The 22,859-nt window shown below is 40.0% G+C and overlaps 1 long non-coding RNA gene across 1 annotated transcript; it reads right to left on the bottom strand.

Annotated features, from left to right (window-relative positions):
* Positions 1-2,423: 2,423 nt before the first annotated feature.
* On the bottom strand, positions 2,424-21,380 carry LOC107498929. The gene is made up of 3 exons (XR_001594154.2): positions 21,153-21,380; positions 18,925-19,180; positions 2,424-2,631 (listed from the first exon to the last, which is right to left on the bottom strand). It is a non-coding gene; the product is annotated as an uncharacterized LOC107498929 (long non-coding RNA).
* Between the last annotated feature and the right edge of the window lie 1,479 nt (positions 21,381-22,859).

The raw sequence follows: 22,859 nt of genomic DNA, 5'->3' as shown, positions 1-22,859 counted from the left end.
GAGCAGGAGCCTCACATCCCTTTCTAGGTCACATTCCACGTATTCAAGTCAGTCATGGGATGGTTGTTTGGGTGGGGACAGGGGCTGTGAAGCATGTGGGGGGTGTACCCACGCACGGAGGGTGTGGACAGATCTTGGGACTGGGGCCAAGAGACACAAACGTCCTTGCAGTGCAGAATAGTACTGGTGACAGGAATGCGGTAGGGGGCAGTGCTTGGGTCAGCGCCTCCACTGGTGCTCTTGTCTTGGCCTACGAATACCAACCAGCAGCTGCCCCGAGCAGAGGAGAACCTGGCTTTACAGTGAGAAATGAGGATACTGAAAAAAGTAAGGAATCCAAGATCACTTGAAGGGTAGAAGCTTAAAGGGAAAGGGAGCAAGAGTAGGGATGATCAAACTGTGGGCATGCGTGGCAGAGAAGAGTGGGGAAGAAGAACCAGCCGTAAGTATATCTCCTATAACATTCAGTACACACTCATACTAAAAACATTCATTTTTTTAATCTGATATTCATATTTGACTAGTTGTCCCATATTGTATGTGGGCCCCCACCCTCCTGGGGGCCAGAGGGGTTGGAGTGGTGGCCATGAGGCTTTGTCATGAGATGGATGAAGACAGGGTACCTGCACAGACCTAAGAGGTCAGAACCCACCTGGAGCTAAACAAGCCAGAGGACCTTAACCACACGGGGTTACACTGGTATGTTCCAACTATGGATGGAGTTGTGTTTTTATAACTGGGTCATTTTCAAGGGCCCTGGGCTATATAGAGAGTATGGCCAAAGCCTCTTATCTCTGCCAATGACTTTAGGTGGGAACTGGAATGCAAGTAGGATACGAGCAAGCCCCCCAGTTTGAAAACATCTCCTTTTAAACCCATTGGAATCCCAGGGGCTAACTAGGTCTAAACCTTCATTATTGAGTAAAGGGACACTGTCAGGAAAAAAAAAAAAAAAGTATAAATAACACTTTTCTCAAAAGTTTACACGAATCTACACTATTTTTCTTTCTCTTACTATAACTGATGCTCTTTAAAGTTCTTTTCAGAATCTAACCTTTCTGATACCACATTTCAGGAAGAAAGTAAATAAAGAAATACATAAATCACTAATACTCCTATATTAATTTCAAACTCAGCTATGAACACAGAAGAAAAAAAATGGCAGCAAAATTAGAAAGGATAGACTCAAAGGAGGGTTTATTTTTAATTTAGTAAAGTTTTATAATGGTATGACAAACAGTAGAGAATAGAATAAAATTAAGACAAGAGTAATTTAAAAAAGCACACCCAGCAGTGTCCTGTTGAATAATTGGATGAGATTCATCAGGGCAGAAACTGGTGCTGAGCCTTTAAAATTTTCTCCTTGCTGAATATTATCTTCTCACAGTATCAACAAATAGATTAACTACTTGTCAGAGAGGAGGGCTTCATAGAGCACAGTTGAATTCTTCAGTATTCACTTTTCTCTTCTTACCTCCTCCCCAAAGAGGAAAATCTAATCATGTTTTAAAGCCCCTAAATCTAGAAATGATTAATTCTCCCCATGAGGATCACTTGATTACATCATGCAAAGAGTTGATTCCACCATAGTCTATGCTGGAAAGCTGGGTTTGCTAAGAATTACTAGTTGTCTTTCCTTCTGAAGGAATCAACTTTGAAAGGGCACAAGACTGAGGCAATGGACACGAGATGCACCAATAAATGACACATCTGTGGCAAGCGAAGGCCAAATGGTGCCACGGTGATTTCAATAAAGAAAAGCTTCGCCGAAATTTGAATCCAGGACAATGGGGCCCACAGCACCAGGTGAACTACGTGAAAAAGAAGGCCGACTGACCGTCACCGCTCCGTGTTCCTCCACAGCAGAGATTTTGTTTTCGGAAAATGACATTATGGTTCCTGTTAATACTGTAAACTAGTATCATTTTTTTTAATTTCAGAATTTTGTTAGCATTTAATCAATTCTTGGTTGTAAAAAGCTGTAAACATAGAGAAATCATACTTATTTTTTTTGTTGTTTATACCTTTTATGATATAAAAAATTTAGGTCCATATTAGAAATGAGAAAATATTTTTCCTCTTTGAGAAAGGGTCTGTACATTAATCTAATGAGTAACCATGGTAGAGTGGAGAATTTTGGCCTAGAAAGTCAGAACGCTTTGGGGCCTGATTCTATCATAATTTGCTGGGCAACTTGGGCAAGCCTGTAACTTAGTTTCAGCTCTAAAATAGGAGTTATATATGTGCTATGAGTATCAAACGAGATAATGGGTGTGGAACAACAATTTTTTTTAAAGCGCTGCTCAAAGCATTGTGAAAAGTGTTTTTCCATAGTATTATAATAAAGGGTAAGCAGTCTTATTTGAGATAAGATCTGTCTGCTTGAACTCAATGGGATGAAAAGAGTTGCCGTTTCTGTCACCGTGAACCTAAAAAGACTCCATGGAAGAGAAGGGAGGGAACAGAAGACGAGCCCGCCTTGAACCTATGGAAATTTCATTGGCTCAGAGACACTGCAGGGCCATCTGTCCATCCAGGCTCCGAGGAGGTGTTGACAGGCGCTGCTCCCCTAGTCACGTCCAGGTCTGCTTTCTTTGTTCTCTTGCCTTCCGGGATCCCTTCTGAGTCAGTCTGGGAAATGAGACAGAAACGATATTACTTAACAGTGTCTGGGGAAGAGTTGTCAATATTTCCTGCTCTGGCTCTCGCCCAGCTTTCCAATCAGCAGTATTGCAGTCGAGGTTGGGCCCATCTAAGTAAAGCCCAGGCAGGTCTGTTCAAGAGGAAATTCCAGGCGCTGAGTTCTCTGAAGGAGAGCAAACAGGGGAAGAGAGGATTGGGGTGCATGTTGGTGCCAACGAAGTTTTACATTTTTTTTGGAAAATAGCACACAAATAGAAATTAGTGACATCTTAGTAGAGGATTTAGACACTAGTAGTTCCCAGACTGCCGCAGCATTTTTAAAGTCATTATTTGACACCAAAGGTCAGAAGCTGTACAAGTATTACCTTTTTTAGTATAAATTTTCAATTGTCTTACCAAAAAAAGAATAAAACACAATTTGTTTTTATCAGTAAAAACAAATTTAAAATGCCATTTATAATAACAACAAGTACCTGAGAACGAGTCTAAAAATAATATATAAAACTTGGAGAAAAATTTAAATCCCATTAAAGAACATAAAAGAAGACCTGAATAAATGGAGGAAGTTATCATACTCATGGAAAGGATGACTTAACTCAACTGTCCCCAAATTAACTTGAAAGTGTAATTCATTCCCGTCAAAATCACAGCAGATTTGGCTGGGGGGAAGGGGCAGAGGAATATTTGACAAACATTCTAATGTTTATAAGGAAGAATCAAGATTTTGAAAAAATAACAAAAAGAAGAAACATACCATACCAGGCACTGAGAAATATTGCAGAGCCAGATTTATTAAAACACTGTGGTGCTGGCACAGGAAGAGAGAAACAGGCTAGTGGGATGGAAGAGTGAGTCCAGGAAAGGCTTATATGTGGATGAAAATTTGGCATATGATAATCTGGCATCAGAAATCAAAGGTATTTTGTAAATAGTAAAGTGAATTTGAATTGCTAACTCATTACTCAATAAGAAAAGAAACTCTATGTAGATTAAATACCTAAATGTGAAAGGTAAATTTATAAACTAACAGAATAAAGTGAACTTGAGGTGGGAAAAAATTTTTTAAACAAGATCCAAAACAACACCATAAGTAGAAAAATGGATGGATTTTACATCAATATTAAAGCTTTCTGTTTAATGAAGTACACCACTGACAGAGTTAACAGATGGGTAGTGCCTAGATAAAGACATTTGTGTTAACAAAATATTCAGGGGATCCCAGAAATTAGTAAGAAAAAAATAGGAAGCAATAGAAAAATGAGCAAAGTACATAAAGAAGTAGTTCATAGGAGGAGAATCCTAATGGTTAACAAGTCTTTGAAGTGGTGCTTAATTTTACAAATAATATTTTTAAAAACACGAAAGGAAAATAAGATACCACTTACATCTAAAAATTAGCAAAAATTAGAAAGTCTGATAACACCAAGTGCTGGCAAAGATGTGCAGAAACAGGAATGCTGATGAATGTGAAAACCGGTACAGCTATTTGAGAGAGCATTTCATAAGCTTACTGAAAGGAAGAAGACTGCACGAGCCTGTGTCCCCACACTGCCACTCTGTGGGTACGCATACCCTGCAGAAACTCTCACATGGAAGCACACGATGTCCACCGACTTGCTGATGGGGGTAGCAAAGTACCTGGATGTCCATCAGCAAGGGAACAGAAAGGATAAATTGTGGTAACTACAAATGACGAAACTCTGTGCAGTGGTGAGAAAGAAAGAAATAGATCCGTTTAAAGTGACATGGATAGGTACATCTCCAAAACAGAGTTAGCATGAGGGGAAAAGGGAGGATAGATTTATAACACACCGCCATTTATATAAAATTTTAAAAAGCACAAAGCAACACCACATATGTTTCAAGGGTGAATAAACTCCAATGGAAAGTGCATTAGAAGGATACAGATTATAGTGGGTACTGGGCTGCTCTCCCCATTCCCTTCTTCAGGGCCAATGCACCCACCCCCCGGGTGTGGAGATAGTAGGGCTCGAAGATGCATCCTCAGGGAAATGCCCATTTAAGATTATGCCCCTTCTAGAGGGAGTGGTCAATGGCTGGCTGGCACAGGAATATCAAAGGCTTGGTGCCCCTCGCTTCAGTTTGGGAAAACTCTAAAGGGTCATGCCAGATTCAGAGCTTCTGCGAGCTCAGCTGAGTCCTCAGCTGCAACCATAGCTTCATCTTCAGTCCTCACTGTCCTCACTTCCTTCCACGTGTATCCCATAAGAGAACCCTGATAAACCTGCATGCAGCTTCTCATCTCAGAATTTGTTGCCAGAGAGCTCTATCTAAGGAGCACATTAAATAATCAAGAGCGAGAGTCTTTAGTGTGGAGAAGGGAACAGAAATGGAGATGGGGAACAGAAGGAGAAAGTAATTCAGTAAATCAATGAGCAATCTCACTGGACCAGTGATGACAGCAGATCATAAAATGAGTATGATCCACTCAGTTATGTGCATCCAAAGTCAAAAATGTAAACAAACGAACAAACAAATAAAGGAAAACATTTGCCTGTTGCAGTATGCAAGCATCCCCTCCCTTGTTCACCTTTTTCTGTCACTAAACATCAGTTAATCTTCTGCCTGTGTGCTAGTGGTGAGCAAGAAATAGACATAAAAAGCAAGGGAGGTAAAAAGGCAAGGACTTATATTTCCTTATCCATGTAACCAGGGGCATCCTCGAGATCAGGAAGCCATGTCTATCCTTGCTGCAAGGAGCTGTGAGAGGTAGTTACATCCTGACCAGCAAAGAAAGGTGGGAGTAAAAGTGTGTGTGTGTGTGTGTGTGTGTGTGTGTGTGATAAATGCTACTCTTTCAATTCACTCCAGCACCAAATGGAACAAGAGGTCTTTATGGCACTTGTCAGGAGGGGGTTGCTTACATCTAGGGGAGCAGCTTTATTTGCCCCTGAGCCAGATGCCACACAAACTTGGGCAACTTACTCTGCCTTCTACTTCCCTTCCTGTCCACATCTGCCTTCCTCTGACTTTCTTGCATGATTTTTTTTTCTGTAACAGAAACTCATTCACTTCCTTGGGCCCTGACCCAGCCCATCGCCTCTTCATATCCTCTCCCCTATCTCCAGAATTCTTTTCCCTCTTCAGGGTCTACATGGCTCCTGGGTTAACTTCACACCCAGACACTGACATAGATGAGGCTCAGGAAAGAGAAAAACTGATGCTCGTCTGCACCTCAAGAAGAGACTGCCTCATTGGCTGACCAGAGGCTAAAGTACCCAGAGTTCACTCTCACCCCAAAGAAAAATAGAGGACCATGTTTGAAGGAGCATAAGTGAATTACAATGTGAATTCACCAACCCACTCTTGCAATAAAATGTATCAAGCTCCTGCTATGTAGCATATAAGTGTGTTAGAAGGCAGGGGCTTCCAAAATGAGTAAGATGGAATCCTAGGTCTCTAGGAGCTTACAGCCTGGTAAAAAGGTACGACTTACACAATATCTATGATGTAAAGTGTAACATGGTAATGGTGATAAGAAAGTTACCCCCAAATGCTCTGGGTGTTCCGAGTAGGGAAGTTCATATTAGAAGGAAGAATCAAAGGTTTCCTGGGCCATATAAATTTGGGGATGAATTGCAACTGATGATAAAATCTGTTATTAATATATGTTTTAAATTAAATATAACGCATTTGAAAAATAACATTTTTAAAAGATGATCAACAACTCTACCGCTTTGAAAAAAATTGTATAGAGGAAAAAATCAATAATCTCCTTGCGCTCATTCCATTCTACCCCCCAAAACTAACTACTTTAACAATTTGGTGTGTATCAGCCCTAATCTTTGGATGCAAATGATATCCACAGAAAGGGAAGAAGAATGGTATTACTAGTAAAGAACAGGATATGAGGAGAGAAAGGGCAAAGTCATGTGCCTACAAGGTATAGCAAAAATATAAGATGAGAGATGACATCCTAAGAGGAAGTTGGAGTCATGTCACAGAAGGTCCTGATATAGAGATTTGAGATTTTAGCCATTAATTGGCAGGAAATGTCAGAGAAGGAATGGTAGAAGGAATTAGAGATTTTAAAATAGAAGAAGAAAAGGAGGCACATTGTAGTAATAATTCAATTATATAATGTGCTACCATGAGGAAGAGAGATTTAGCTCTTAATTTGAGGATCTATAGGTCAGAATTTGGGTTAAAAACTGGAAGTTTCAGGAGTGGTACTTCAGTTCTATGTAAGAAAGGACTTTCTCTCACAGAGACCTGTGCAATGATAAAAAGGATGACCTAGTGAGGAAGTAAGCTCCTCGTCACCGGACTTGCTCAGGCAGAGGTCCCCTGACCTACCTGCAGGCATAGGATTCCTGCTTCAGTCAGGGAACTGGTCCGAAGAACCCATAAAGTCTTTTCTACAGTAAAATGGAGAAGCAGTGAAGGAGTTTTAACCAAGGAGTTATATAACTAGAGCTGGGCTTTAGGAAGATTAATCTGACTAAAATTAATAGATCGGGTCAAAGTAGAAACCACCTTAAAACAGACAAGCATGAGGCTTGATGGAAGAGCCCAATCAAAAGCAGTTAGGGCTCTGGTTAAACGTGACGGGTTAGACGTGCTTGTCTGTCTGTGCTCTCTCATAGGATCCAACTAATATGACTATCAATGAATAAAAAGGACATGAATCCAGAAAGACAAAGACTGTGGAAAAAGAGACAACAGCAGACAGATGTCAACAAAATCTGACTTGGTATTGGAAGCTCCAGATGCTTCTGAAGGCCAAGAACCTGGGTCAGGCTGTAATTGGGCAGCTAGGTAACTGCCCGATACACCCTCCACCAACCCCAGCAGATGACAGGACCTCCCTGGAGAGACCGAACTGCATAGGGTCCACATGCAGGACAAGCATTACAGCTAAAAGTAGAGGCAAGGATTTCTGAAACCAGGGGGATTAAGGGAAAGATTATGTACTGCTTATACTCACCTCCTTGGGCAGAAGACTAGAGAATTTTTTCCTTGGGAAACTTACCAGCTAAAGAGAAAAGACCAACCAATTCTGATGTTTGGGATCCCCCAACTTAATGGCCAGATCCCTGCCCAATCATTCTGCCATAAGGCCTATTAGTCACCAAAGCCAAGCCGCCCCCCCCCCACACACATACCCTCATATACACACATAGACACATACACACACTCACATATACACACAAAGAATCTCTATCTCATCTTTAGGACATCATTTTAAAATACTAATTTAGAGAAATTTTTCAAGAATCACTGAAAACTTGAGGAAAATCTCTAACGTGAAAGACCTAGAAGTCAAAATAAAGGAATTTTGAGGAAACAGACGCAATAAGAAAAGGAAACTTTAAAAATAGAATAACTAAAACTTAAGAGAAGCAAGAGCAAATACTGTATTCATAAAAAAAAAACAGGATTCTATAAAAAAAGAGAACAAGAATGTGCTTTTAAATATTAAAATAAAATATTAAAAATAAAATACTAAATAGAAAAGCTAGAAAAAAATTGAGGAGCTCTCACAGAAAATAGAATAAAGAAAGAAAACAAAATGAAAAAGAGAGGACTAGGGATAACTAAGAACATTTGAGCATCAATCGGAGGTTCCAAAAGCCAACTAATAGGAATTCCAAAAAGAGAGAAAAGAAAGAATTGATAGGAAGAGATTATCAAAGAAGTTATCAAAGAACATTTCCCAAAACTAGAAGCCACGATTTCCTAGGCTGAAAGGGTTTTATTGGGTGCCCACCACAATAAATGGAAAAGTGACACCAAGGAATGTCACTGTGAAATTTCAGAAGATTGGGGATTTTTTTTTAATCCTATTTATAGAAACATTATTCATAATAGTCAGAAGGTTGAGACAACCTAAATATCCATCAGCTTATTAACAGATAATCAAAATGTGGTATATTCATACAATTAAATGTTATTTGGCAGTAAAAAGGTATGAATACCGAGACATACTATAATTAGAATAAACCTTGAAAACATTTTGCTAAAACACCACATATTGTATGATTCTATTTATATGAAATATCCAGAATGGGCCAATCTATAGAGATAGAGCGTAGGTTGATAATTGCCTAGGGCAGGCAGAGTGGCAACTGAGAATTAGAGACTGATTGTTCTCCCATCCAAGTACTAACCAGGCCCGACCCTGCTTAGCTTCTGAGATCAGACGAGATCAGGCACATTCAGAGTGGTATGGCCATAGATTGGGGACTGGTTATTAATAGGTACAAGTTTGGCTTTTTTCGGGGTGTGATACAGTGTTCTAAAATTGATTGCTCTAATGGTTGCACAACTCTATGAAGATCCTAGAAACTACTGAATTATACACTATAAGCAAATGAATTGTATGATAAATGAATTATATCTCAATAAAGCTCATATATGGGAGGGGAGAGAGAGAAAGGAAGGAGTTAGGTAGGTGGGTAACTGCCAAAAACCTGCAGAGAGGAAAAAAGTTTGCATATGAATGGAATTGGACTTTTTGAAAGCAGATTACAAAAAAAAAAAATGATTGTGGAACAAGGTCATCTAAATTCTGAAGGAAAATGACTTTTAACTAACATACCTATACCTTGACAAATTGTGAATCGACCATAAAGTTGACCAAAGACATTTCCAAAAATACAAGTACTTCGAACTATTTTTGCCTGTGAATCCTTTCTATGAAGGCTTACAGAAGATTTAGATATCATCACAATAGGGATTAAATTAAGAAAGAGGAAGACATGGGATCCAGGAAATAAGAGGTTCCTATGCACAAAAGGAATTCCCAAAAGGCTGATACAAAGAAGTGCCACAGGCCTAAAAATTGACCGGTCTGGACTGGAGCAAGAATAAGAAAACAAAACTCGACTAATATGGAACTGATAAATTATCTGGTATCCATGGCCAAATTGGAGGGAATTTATAATTCTAAAAAGTTTGGAGCAGAATTGATGCCAGGTACATATAAAACTAAGCAAATTTTTAAAACACCAATATTAACTTAAAAAAAAATAAAACATAAAAGAAAAGAAATGTAATTATAGTACACGACATGGCTTAGCTATAAACAATAGTCATAATACTATAAATACTTAAATATAATACTATAAATACTATAAATATAATTTAACCAAAAATTATGTAATAACTAAATCAGGAGGCTCAGAGAGTTAAATTATCATCTTCCAGAGGAAGAGAACAATAGTGATGTCAAAGCTGGGGGTAGGGGTGGAGTCAAGCATTGGAAGAATAATGATTTTTAGATTAGAAAATATGTACTAAACACTTAGGAGAAATTTAATTTTAAAAAGGTAATGAGGCCCTGAGTCAGAGGAGTGGCTTCTGGGGATAAAAATAAGGAGATGTATTTGAGAGCTGGATTTGGGGACCAGTTAAATGTGGTGAGCAAGGAAAAGCAAAGCATAAAACAAAAACCAAATGAAATTATCCCATGATTTTAAGCCTGGGCTAGAATAATGGTGGTACTTGGGGAGAAAGCAAAGGCTGAGAAAGTTAGCTGCTTATTAGAAGATAAAGGTCTTATTAGAAGATAAAGGTCACTTCACCAAGGTTCTGTATGGTGGGGTCCCCTTGGCCGCACCCCATTTGGCTTCTAAAGCTAATATTCTGATTGCAGGCATCTGGCAAACAGAAGCTGAGATGACCTTAAATGTATGAGATTCTGGCACCAACAGGGTCTTAGGAATCACTTGAATTCTTAATTCCTCCAACCTTTGGCTAATCAAATCAAAGCTGGGAAATTAAAATCTAAGGGAGGAAACGGTTTTAACCAAGGGATGGTCAACAGTGTGAAGAGCATTAAAGGGAGTAAGGAATTGGAGACCAAGAAAGGATATCGGATTTGGCAATGAGATGATCACTGAGGAAAAAAGTGCCGTGGAGTGGAGGGAAAAAGCCAGGCCCAAAAATGCTGTGAGGCCTAGGCAGTGGAATCTAACCCACGGTGCCCACCCAGCATCTAGTAAATGTGCCACAAGTTTTAGTTGTTATTTTTTAGAGAAACATGATGATTAAATGGGAGGGAAAAAAGGCTAATAGCTTGGTGAGGATAACTAAGTACATAAGGTGCTTGGGGGGGAAAAAAAGTGGAGGCTGCGTCCAGACAGAAGTGAGGCCTCAAAAAGACAAAGACTAAAGGAACAGTGAAGAGCAGTCTGATGGAGGTGAGGGCCAGAGCACCTAGGATGGACTTCAATAAAAGACATAATGCAATAATCAGTTTTTTAAAAAAAGAGGACAATATCAGACTATTGGGGAAGAGAAAGGATGAGAGAATGTCCAGACGAAAAGGATATTCAAAAAACCTAGATCAGATGATCTCTTTCTGAAGAAAAAAGGAGCATAAGTATCAGCTGCAAGTAGGCGTGTGAGGGTGGGGTTGCAAGCTTGAGGAAGACTGAAAGGCTTTACGACAAAGGTTCTCCACCAGGGCAATTTTGCACCCTCCAGGAGACCTTTGGCAATGTCTGGATACATTTTTTGTTGGTGGAGAAGGTACTATTGGCACCTAATGGCACCTTGTGAAGGTCAGGGATGCTGCCAACCATTCTATAATTCACGGGACAGCTCCCCAACAACGAAGAATTATGCTGCCCAAAATGTTAATTGTGGCAAGGTCAAGACACCATGCTTTAGAACAACCATTGAGGAAATCTCACTAAGAAGTCAATGAATAGGAAGATTGTTCGGCAGCTGCACAGGTCTACCCAAGCTTGAAGAGAGCATACATTTGTAGTGAATCCAATTGGTATGTGTTTTTGAAGTTTTCTAGTTACATTAAGCAGCGAGGGCTCATATATAGAGAGTGTGCCATTTTGAAGGACTTTACAGACATTTGTCATGAAGCAATTACTGAAGGTCTGAATATCTAACATTTATTACCTTAAACAAATCTTTGAGGTAGGTAACCTTTTTCTGGTTTTCTAGGTGAGAAAATAAAAACACAAGAGAGGTTAACTCGCTTGCCCAAAGTCACACAGACAGGTAGGGGCAGAAAAAGGACTTAAACCTAGGCAATTCGACATGATTGCCTAAATCCTTTTCAGGATATCATGCCACCTTTTGGTGACCTCTAAAATCGCTTCCATGTCTCATGACGACACTCTTCAATTGAAGTTTCAATTCTGGAATGTGGATGTTTTAGCAAAGGCATTTCTTTTGACAGCTCTGCACCCTACACATCTCCTCCCACTTAACATGCAGAACCCGGCCTTGATTTCAACAATGCAAATTCTTGATGCTAAGGGCTGGGAAGGTGGCTAAGCTTTCCTTAGAGAGAAATCAAGTATCTGCTACATGACCTCTGAGACAACTGCTTTTAATGAGATCAGCAACCTATCCCCTTAAAAATTCTGCAAATGGCCAGTCTGTTTTATAAACCAGTATGTTAGCCATGTTCCTCTTTCTGAGATTACAAAGTGATTTAACGCCTCCTAATATTATTCATTCTACCTGTAAAGGCCTTTTTGACCTCTGATCCTTGATTATATGCTCTGCCCAGCCTAGGTTACCAACCTCCTGGGGTTGTATTCATCCGGACTTTGCAGAAGTACTGCTAAGGTTCTGCCTTGTATGTGCATAAATTCAAGAGAACTCAGGGACAGCTAATGGCTGACCTATAATTAATGCTGTTATGAGAAATGCCTGACAAACAGATAAGGATCAGACACTTTAAAGCATCATTAATCCACCCTTAGAACCTACTTGACTTTTGACCCAGCTCTGGCACCTGACAGCAAGAGAGCTATAGGCTTGAGACCTCTTTGCCAGTGTGGTAGCATGTGTAGGCACAGCTGTTGCAATGAGACATGGAGAACCAAAGAGCTCACCTCAAGGACACTGAGATGAGAAGCAGCTAGGAGGGGCCAAGGGACCAGGATATCCTGCAGAAAAGGATACCATCCCTGCTCTGACCTCATCGTTCCTCGCCCCAGCCTTTGTCAGCTCTGCCTCGAGGGTAAAGGGGTTCTCAGAAGACTACAGGGCCCTCCCCTGCCAGCTCCCTCCTTCCTCTGCAGTTCTTCCCAAAGCTCCTTTACCTGGTTGTTCTTATGTCCCCTGCTGCCCCAGTAGCCTAATACTATGTTTCATCTTAGTTGTTCTTGTCAACATTCAATCTGCATCATCTAAACCACCTGTTCTCCTTGTATACTGACTCCCTAAAAGTCTTTTTTGGTTATGTATTGACATATGAGGAAGACAGAACCAGGATGGGAGGGTGTTTTTATTTCTGTTTTAATTATTAAATGATTTAGAGTTTTTTCTCCTGATCTTCAATCTGGTTCTTGCTTATGTACTTAATTGATAGAGCATATTCTTCAAATCACTTTTTGTATTTCTCCAACAATTCACATCTGACGATTCCTATCACTCTATAGCTAGAATAAAATCATCAAGGTTTTAAACACTAGGGACTTCAGTTGACCCTTACTGCATAACAAATGCTTGGAATTTTGAGACTAGAGCATGATCGGGGGTTACGTATCTCATTCAGGGCAAGCAGTTCAGATTCATTTGGTCTCATATCCCTTACCATTAGAAAAGCCCTGCTTTCAAGAACTTAAATTTCTCCATCCCAGGAGAAATCCAGATTTTCATCACAGTACTTCTCTAATGAGTCTCCCACAGCCTTTTAAAATAGTCATCATACAACCTACTCATGCTGTAGTAAGAGAATCTGGGAAAGGAAGAAATTCATGTGTTCGGATAGATGAGAAAATTGACATCAAGGAAGGAGAAGGGGCTTATCAGAGTCATGGACCCGAGATAAATGCCAAGAATAGAGCCCAGGTGCTCTGATCCGCAAACCTCTGTACCTCCTACTGCTATACATAGAGGCTTCTCCCCTTCCTGAGACTCCATGCTGATCTCTTGGCCACTGCCAAGTGTCACTCTCTAATGTCATTGCCTTTCTCTAATCTACCCACTCTAGTATTTCCAACAGTGAAGTTAGTGTCAGTTAGGTGGTTTCGTTTGTCTTTGAGTCTTACTCCTTGTGATCAGCTCTGTCCAGGTTCCTCTCTTAACCAAGACACCTGCTTTCCTAAACATCTAGTGTCGGTTCATTTCTAAAAAAAAAAAAAAAAAAAAAAAAAGCAATCGTGCATGTCTGAAGCTGCTTACACTTTGATTTCCTGTCAGGATGCTCAAAACTTATTTCTACCAGGAGCTGAAGAAAAATGATTCAGCCAGGCTCCTCTGGGATGGAAGACAAGTCCCCAGGGTGACACTGCATTCTCTCTTTAAATTATTTGGACTTTAAAACAAGTGATCTGTATAGACCCTTAGGCCAATTGAGTGATAAGACAGAGACTGTCTGCTGCTCTTTGTTCCTTCTGTGAGTGCCATAAGGAAAAGAAAACAGTGGAGGCATGTATGTGGCCCACCATTCCAGCGACCTGGAGAAGAGGTATCATCTGCCCTTTCAGCTTCTCACCTGTCCCGCTAGGCTTCTTGGAACACTTCTGATCCAAACAGGACCCTAAACAACTAATGCATACAGTAGGTGCCCAATAAATATTTATTGAATAAATGAAAAAGAAGTTTTAATATCCTACAATATCTCTTCAGTATTTACATTACCCTTACTCTGAGTAGACAAAGGCTAAAAGAGATAGAAAAGAAATTAAAATGAATTTGGCACTGAAACAGAGTAAAGCTGTGTCTAAACATGAGATAGAAATTGTGTCCTCCCTGAGCACCCCAGATTCTCTATGTGCAACGACTCAGGAGATAATATTGGCAGATGGAGAGAATAAAAACTTATTTCCAAGACCCCCCAACCCAGTAAAAGTGTTCCATCTCCATGATCCAGAGAACATCTAGGCCTATTTCTGACCAAAAGAGAGATGAAAATTCTTCCTCAGGAAACCCACATTTTGCAGAGCTGAAGAACTTGCTGTTTCACTGCGTTAGCTAAACAACGCTAGCTTGATTACCAAATATTAGAATTGGGAGAAACGAGCATTGATGCAAGTAAAAGAATATTTTGCTGCTGATTTAAAGACAAGTGAATCGCTAAATATTTTTATTAGCAGTGAATTTGCTGCTTGCTGGAACTAATTTCACGCCCTGTAGATATGGTGCTTAAGTTGGAAATGGCGTTAAATTACTCTCTCCTTGAGGCGGGTAAGGCTTCTGGTGGCAAAAACGGCTAGATGGTACAGACAAGGTAGCTCCTCTAAGATAAGCAGCTTTGGAGCCAATCACAGGGAAGTCCAGAGGAAGTTCCGCCCTACATTTCCCCTCCTGCTTCCACAAAAATGTTTGTGACTCAAATATCCAAACCTTTTTTAAAAAGAGTTAACTAGAAAAGACAGTTCCTCCTAAGGTTCTTGAATTTCCCAGTTCAATCTTTTCTCTATATTCATATTACTTTTTTAGTTAGTATATCTAATTTGTCAATCAGTTGTGACTTAGATAGTTTCTTGTGGTGCTAGTCCTATCTTTTCAACTATACCATATAGCTCCTAGAAAAAGAAGATTATATTTTATCACGAGAATTGGAACCAAAGTGAGCAAACACATACAACTTTCAGGTCAGGAAGCTAGAACAGAAGAACTGAGGCAAAAATGGTAGCACAAAGGATGAGACTCGGTTACCAAGACTAAACAAAAAATGTAGAGATCACAGCAGACCAGGGAAAGTGAGCAATCCATAGCGACAGGTAGGCCAGCTCTGACAGTAGGAACTGCTGTGGCTCAGAAGCCAGAGCCAGAGGACATGTTAAATAGTCAAGATCCGAGCAAGCTGTGGGCAAACAAGTAGACCAACAGAACAAATGCCTAAAGGAAAAAAGGCAAGATGCCAAAGGGTCAAAGCAACAGTCAGGAAATACATAGACACTGAAGGAGAAGAAGCAAAACGTATACAAATGGATTGAGGTGCTCATTAAACAGATACTTAATGGTCAGTTAATACTAGAACTGACGTGGGTTCACAAAAATATGTTTGACAAATTGAACAAATTTCCCTGTGAAAGAAAGTTATGAAGCTGATACATCAGATCATGTATGTTATTCTCTTGCTTAATGACTTCTGATTTGTCTAAACTCTTCACCTATAGGATAAAGCCTGAACTCCTCAACATGGCATGGGAGAGCTTACACATGCTGTCTTATTTCTTGCCACTTATTTCCCTAAATTTGGCACTCTACCCACATGAGAATACTTGTTGTTCCTGTACTTTCTGAAGACATTTATTCCTCCACAGTTGGTTTATCTCATTTCTTCGCCCTGGACTATCTTCCCAGGAATCTCCATTTTCCACTTATCTCACCAAAGTCTTACACATCTTTTAAGGTCCAGCTAAAATGTCTCTTGTTTTGTGAAGCCCTTTTGCTCTTTTTGCCCATGAAAAAGTAATCTCTCCTTGTTCCATGTTCTCTATACACTCTGTTTACACTGCTAATGTACAATGTAATACATACTATATGTTACTCGTTATATTTCATATTGAAAAAAGTGTATATACCTCTAATACAAAGAGAGATAATGCATATTTATTTATACACATATTGATTTGGAGCTGGCATGTATATGTCTGTCACCTCTGCTCAATTGTAAGCTCTTTAAGGTAAGAATGATATCTTGATATTTCTGTGTCCTCAGCACCTAACACAGAGCTTAGCAGATGGGAGGTAATAAACATTTTTTGATTGGAATGGGAAGAACTGGCAAACACAGTATATCTACAAAGTTACCACTATGAATAATATTGTAAAACAGATCATTAGGCGAAACTGAAGCTGTCTGAACATGTGCCCAGATTGGAAGAAGGTCTTCAGTACTACCAAGTTTTCTCCTAGATAGCGTTTTTATTAGTGACCTGGATTAAAACATACAATGAACGTTTATCATATTTGCAAGAAGACCCACCAATGTCAAAGAAAAGAGAATCAAGACTTCAAAAATGAATCTAATAGGCTGGAATCTAGTAGTCTGGAAAACTAGCAAGGTAAAGTTTAAATAAATGTAAAGTCCTATATTTAGACTTCAAAAATAAATTTCACATACAGAATATGTTGGAGATTTTACTTGGCAGTAACTAATGTGCAGACGAGTTAGAAGCATCAGTTAATCAAAAGCTTTAAGAGCAAACAGTGGGATATGACCAGTAACAGTCTAAGGAGACTCAAGTCCCCTGATGGTCATAGAGTGTCCAGCTCAAAAGAAACAGTAATAGCTTCACTGTACTCCATGCCTTTCGAGCTTATCTGAAGTCTTATGAGCAATTCTAGTGCCAGAATCTAATAGGTGCTTTAATAAAGCACAGCTCATCCAGATAGCTGTGACAGGGATGACAAGGAGTCTGGAAACAATGAAATAAACGAAGAATAAGACAACTCTTTGTGTGCTTAACTTGAAAAATTAAAAACTAAGGGAAAGTTTCATTGGTATCTCCAAATATTTTTAAAGTAGACTTCTATGTGTTGCTGCAAATGGCAAAGCTAGACACAGTGAGTAGGAATTGTAAGGAAGCAGAGTTTGGTTCAATGTAAGAAAGAACTTCATAAGATTTATAGCCATCCAACAATGAAGTGAGCAGCTTGGGAGGTTAAGAGGTCCCCAACCCTGAACATGTTCAATCGGAGGCCAGATAATTAGATAAATGCCTATAAGAAATTTGTGGAAGAGATTATCTTTATATGAATAAAATATAAACAACTTCCCTTGTTAAATCTCTTGATGGGTCATCAGAATCTGCAAGATACTGTCTGAATTCCTTATCACATCATGCAAGCCCTTCATGACACGATCCTAAGGAACCCCTCACTTTATTTTCTGTGCTTCTCTGCCTCCCGTGCTTTGAGGCCCAGCACTGTGCACAACACAGACACTCTGAACTCCTAGCCCCTTACCTATTCTGCTCTTCTCTCTCATAGCTCTGGAAATTTGCATTTGCTATTCCTTATGCCTGGAACCCCTTTCCTCTTACTTCCTGTGGCTAATTTCTAGTCATCCATAAAGACCCTGTTCAACTGTCACCATGGAAACCTTCCCTGACCCCTCTACTTCCTTCCTGTACTTAGGAAGCACCCCAGATCTGTCTCTGATGTAGCCTTTATCACACAGGGTGTTTTCCTTGTTTGTCTCAAACAGGACAGTGTGAACAATTTGAAGAAGACTGTAACATATCTTCCCGCATTTCTAGAACACTGCTTAATGAATGGGAGATACTCAGTTTTTAAAGTGAATTACCTCCGCCCTTTTTTCCTTGGGTCAAAACATGGGGTCAGGCAGAATCTAGTTTACTAAATGGGCAAACATGTCCAGAAATAGAGAGTTTGGAGAAATGACCAATTCGAGAACAGCTATCCTTCTCAATCATAAAACACAGAAGCAATGACAAGCCATGCTTCCTTTCTCCTTGAGGGATCTGGCTTCGTTCTCCTCGTCAGCCTCCTGCCTTTTGTCACCCCTCCTTTCTTCTCCTTGTCTCCTACTTATATGCTCCCTGACTCCCCTAACTGTGTCAATCAGGGAAATATGTTGGCAAAGCAATCAAAGAAGCAATTCTATTTATTATCATTTATTTATTAGATTAACTAAAATCACATCTACTGCCCTCAAGGCCTCTAAGTTTCTGTACCAAACTCATACATTAGCATTTTCTATTGGATAGTTTGGCTGGTGCCCCAAAGGTTAGCAAGGTAGGTTCTGGGGCAGAAATTCCCAGAACTGAAATCTTCAAGGCTTCTTTTCCTCCCTGTGGACAGTGGCCCTCACCAATTAAACATGCGGAGTATTTGTGAGCTACACTCTCAAGCTGGGCCATACCTAGGTGTTTGTGCGCTTTTGAGAGATTTATGTTCCTAATCCTGATGTAGCTCTGACATCTCTTTCCTAAGTATTTGGTCTTTCAATCTCAGAATATAACATCAGTCTGTAAAAAGGCTTTCGATTTCAGCAGCTGAAAGCTCAAATAAATTTTGTATCTATGTTTAAAAATTCTTCATTATGGGCACAGACATTTCCTTTCACTCCAAGCTCAATAATTGCACCTATACTACCCAAAGTCTCAGCTTGACCCTGTTCCAAAATACCCTGAGAGAACAGACTGAAAGCGCTCATTGGTGTGACCCCAGCTGCACAAACGGAAGCATTTTTCAGCTGCTCCTTGGGCAAAGTGAACTTGACATCGTGTAAGGAAGCATGGGGCTCAGGCCTCTTATGGGCTGTAGCAATGCCTCCAGACATCTGCTAATTCAGAAGCCCCATGGTTCTTCTAATACTCTCACACTCCCCATAAAGCATCGTGAGTTTTCTCCCCCACCTACCAAATGTTCCCGTACAGGCTCCAGCTGAGTTTGCCATATATATCCTCCCAGCAGCTGCCTGGTGTTGTGCCTCTCGGGCTGCAGTCTTCGCCTCCTTCACAAGAGTTGAGGAAATCAGAACTCACGGAATCCTTCTCTTGCCAGCCGCTTCATATCAGCTCCCCAGAAAGGATGGCAGGATTGCAAACCCAGCGCTGGGCCGGGCCAGTGCTAACAGATTCTCTTGCTGTTGGATGCTTTGTATCCTCCTCCTAGTCTGTAGGAGAACAAAGGGACATGAAACTTCACTTTATCACCACCCTTGGCACTCTCCAGCAAAGGATGCCATTTTACAAAGAACAAAGAACTCCCATGCACCCTACAGATGCAGAAAAACAAGCTTTCCTGGTCCACATTTTAGGGAGGCACCACCAAGAGCCAGTTAGTGGCCTGGTATTACAAGAACCGGTCTCCATTCTCATCACTGGCTGCATTAACTAGTATCAGACATACTCATCCTGTTTTTGTTTTTTGCCAAGTCAAACCATGTCACTCCTCTTTGTAAAACTCCTCTAATAGTTTCATTGTCACTCAGAAGCTAGCTCCAGCCCTACAAGGCCCCCGGTGAACCCCGTCCCCTCTCCAGCCACACTGGCCTCCTTTGCTCTTCTTGGACTTCACCTGCACCCCGTCTCAGGGCCTTCACACTTGCTTGGCCCTTGCCTCTTCACTCTCTCATTTCAGGTCACTGTTACAATGTCACCTATTCAGAGAGATCTTTCTTCATCATCCTGTGTTTTAAATAATATCCCAACCTAATGCCCCTTTATCAATCTTTATTCCCGTACCCCACATTTCTTCTTCATAGCACCTAAAACCAGCCGATATCTTACATATTTACTTGATTATCTGGTTCCTTCCACTGGAATGTAACTTCCACAAGATCAGGGGCTTTATCCCCACATTGCAGAACAGCATGAGACACACAGGAATACTCAGGATAAATATTTGTCAAATGAATGAACAAAGAATGGATGGCCTGCTCTCAAGTTTCCATACTAATGATACACGGTTACTTGCCCTAAGCAAATAAGGAGGTGGTTCCCAGCCAGGAGATGAAGCCCCCTGTCTTCTATTATGCTGTTCAGAAAACAGAGCACTAAAAGTTGAACCTAAGATTCACATAAACTAACTACTCCTCCATTTACCAGAATTCCAGCTTTTCAAATGATGATGTACATAGAGCTTCACTCCCTGTCAACCAGGCTTCTCCTATTTGTCACCTTAAGAAATCTTAAAACTCCTTCCAAGCATGAAAGGCCTTTCCAGCTAGCAAATAAGCCAAAAAAAAAGCCAATCTTCTGGCAGCTGAGTACCCTAAAACATTTAATTTGGTACTTGTTAATGTCAAAGCCAACCAAGTTCTTTCTTGCTTGGGCAAAAGAGCCCTTTCAGAGAGTAGACAAAATACCTGGCCCCCAGTTGTTGAGCCAACAGGTTAAATTTTCTCTGAAGAACACTCTGATTTGTGAGAACTGGCACATAATTTAGAAATGGAAAACATATCACTCGTCTCATCCGTTGCTAAGCCCCACCAAAGATGGATTTCATCTTCTTTCTCCAAACCAGGGAGGCAGAGGCTTTCAAGAGACACAATTCTGCAATAATGCCGAAGGAAGCTGTCCAGGTTTGCTTTCCATTCTATTGTCTTATTCTGTCCACTCCCCTTATGTCCCAGAATTTAAGCTTAATAATTTACAGCGGAAAGACATTTAATAAATAAACAGCCAGATTGGAGCTGTCATCTCCACACAATGGGGCTATTTGCATCAGCAACCCCCTCTCCCAGCTTGCTTCAGCTAAAACAATCCCATTTGCTATTTTCATAAAATTAGTTCCTCTGCAGTTTATATTAATCAGAACGTTCTTCGGAGAGAATTATAGTGGGATTTCATCACTATCCGAGTTCAACTGCTTTGCAAATCTAATGAATTTTTTTTATCACCTGTATGAGTGGCAGAGAAGGTAAAAATCTTGGGTGGTCTGATGTGATTGGACAAAAAGCTCTCCTCTCATGAGCTGAGGAGTCTCCCCCACCACACCACTGAGCAGCTTTCTCCCCCAAACACATATTTTATATATCTACAATTCTGAATCTTCTTGGGGTCATGGACTCATACAAATCTTAGAATGGCTATGCATACCCTTCCCAGAAAAGTCTACACATGTATATATACACTAACCCTTACCTTTCAGTGGGTTTGCAGACACTCACCCTCCCCTGTCCACACATATGGTCCATCCATAGATGCCAGAGTGAAAACTGTGTCCTAAGCCTTTCTGACTATCCTCACCTCCCTTAAGAGCCTTAGACTGGAACAGAAAGTCAGCTGCTTCTGAATCCCTTTGCTGAAGGAGTAAGATTTTGTAAAAGAGAGAAAACATAAATGTGAAAAAGGTTTTCACGATGGCCATACACCTTTTGAGAAATGAGAAAACCGGAAAATGGTAGACAACGCATATTGGTTGAAATAATGAAAATCCAAGTATCCAAAAATCGATTACAGTGCACTGCATTTGTCTGGATGAGACATGTGGTTGAAATAGGGAAGTGTTTGATGAATCTCCTTGCCTCCAGACTAGATACCACCTTTCCCACCCTCAGTAAGATAAGTTCTGCATAAGAAAAGACACAGCATATATGAAAGAAACCTTTGGCCAATGGAACCAGGGTTCTCATACCAGCTCCATTCACTAACTACGTGATTTTAGGCAAGAAGAAACTTATCTCTATCAATGTGAGGTCTTGTTGTTGTTGTTTTAAATTAACATTACATGATTATCAAAGTCTTTCGGTTCCAGCATTCCATGGGATCTGATTCATTAATGATCTCTGAGATAGAAAGGATCAGAACATTTTCTTAAGAGTCCAATAGTAAGTATTTTAGGGTTATGACCCATACAGTTCCTGTATTTACTATTCCACTCTGCTGTTGTAAAGTGAAAGCGACCACAGATAACATGTTAATGAATAAGCATGCCTGTGCTCCAGCAAAACTTTACTTATGGACACTGAGATTTGAGTTTCACACTTTTCTTCTTTTGACTTTTTCTAACTATTTAAAGATGTGAAAATTATTCTTAGCTTGCAGGGCATACACAAAATAGATGGCAGGACAGACTGGGCACACAGACCATAGTTTGCTGACCCCTAGTCTATAGCATAAGGTAAATATTATAACCTGGAAAATCGTGGTGGTAATTCTGGGTGACCTTGGAAGATTGTTAACTTGAGTTTAACTATGGACAATATAACTGTGGAAATTTTTTATTTACCTGATTTCTCAATTTAGAAGAACAGAATGATGGTAGCTTTTGAGTCTCAGCAAATAACCAATAATTACCTAAGTTTTTGGTACATTTTCAGACCTGTAGAAATGCTAAAAGAATCACGCATAAGAAAATGTGTACAAAAAATTCAGGGCTCCCTGTGAGAAAAAGTTTCAATAACCATAAATGAACAAGAAAACTTTGTCTTCTCTGAAATCATTTCTTGTATTCCATAACCCTAATGACCTCTTTTTGTTACCCTATCAGGCAGCACAACAAATGATTTTATACATTTGAGAAAGAATAAATTAGACATTGGTGTTTATTGTGGTTGTTGCTTGGACTTTTTTGTTTGTTTAGAACAAAACTGTAGTTAAACAAAATGACATGCACACCTATATGGCGCATGCGTGCATGGAACAAGTACACTATGAGTGATACATACATAACAGAGATGTGAAGCAACGTGGAGAGGCACTGTGTAACACACATACAGAAGACAATTTTCAAAGAGAAAGATTGGATAATCAAGTAATCTTCTTTAGAGTGAGTTTTGATTAAGAGATGGCAAAAGATGGAGTACTATGATGATAGCACTTTTCAATTTCAGTAAGAGCGTAGGATAC

This window comes from Rousettus aegyptiacus, unplaced genomic scaffold, assembly GCF_014176215.1.
Source record: "Rousettus aegyptiacus isolate mRouAeg1 unplaced genomic scaffold, mRouAeg1.p scaffold_m13_p_5, whole genome shotgun sequence".
Classification (NCBI taxonomy): domain Eukaryota; kingdom Metazoa; phylum Chordata; class Mammalia; order Chiroptera; family Pteropodidae; genus Rousettus; species Rousettus aegyptiacus.
The sequence above is the reverse complement of the archived record's forward strand: the minus strand, read 5'-3'. Positions and strand labels throughout refer to the sequence as shown.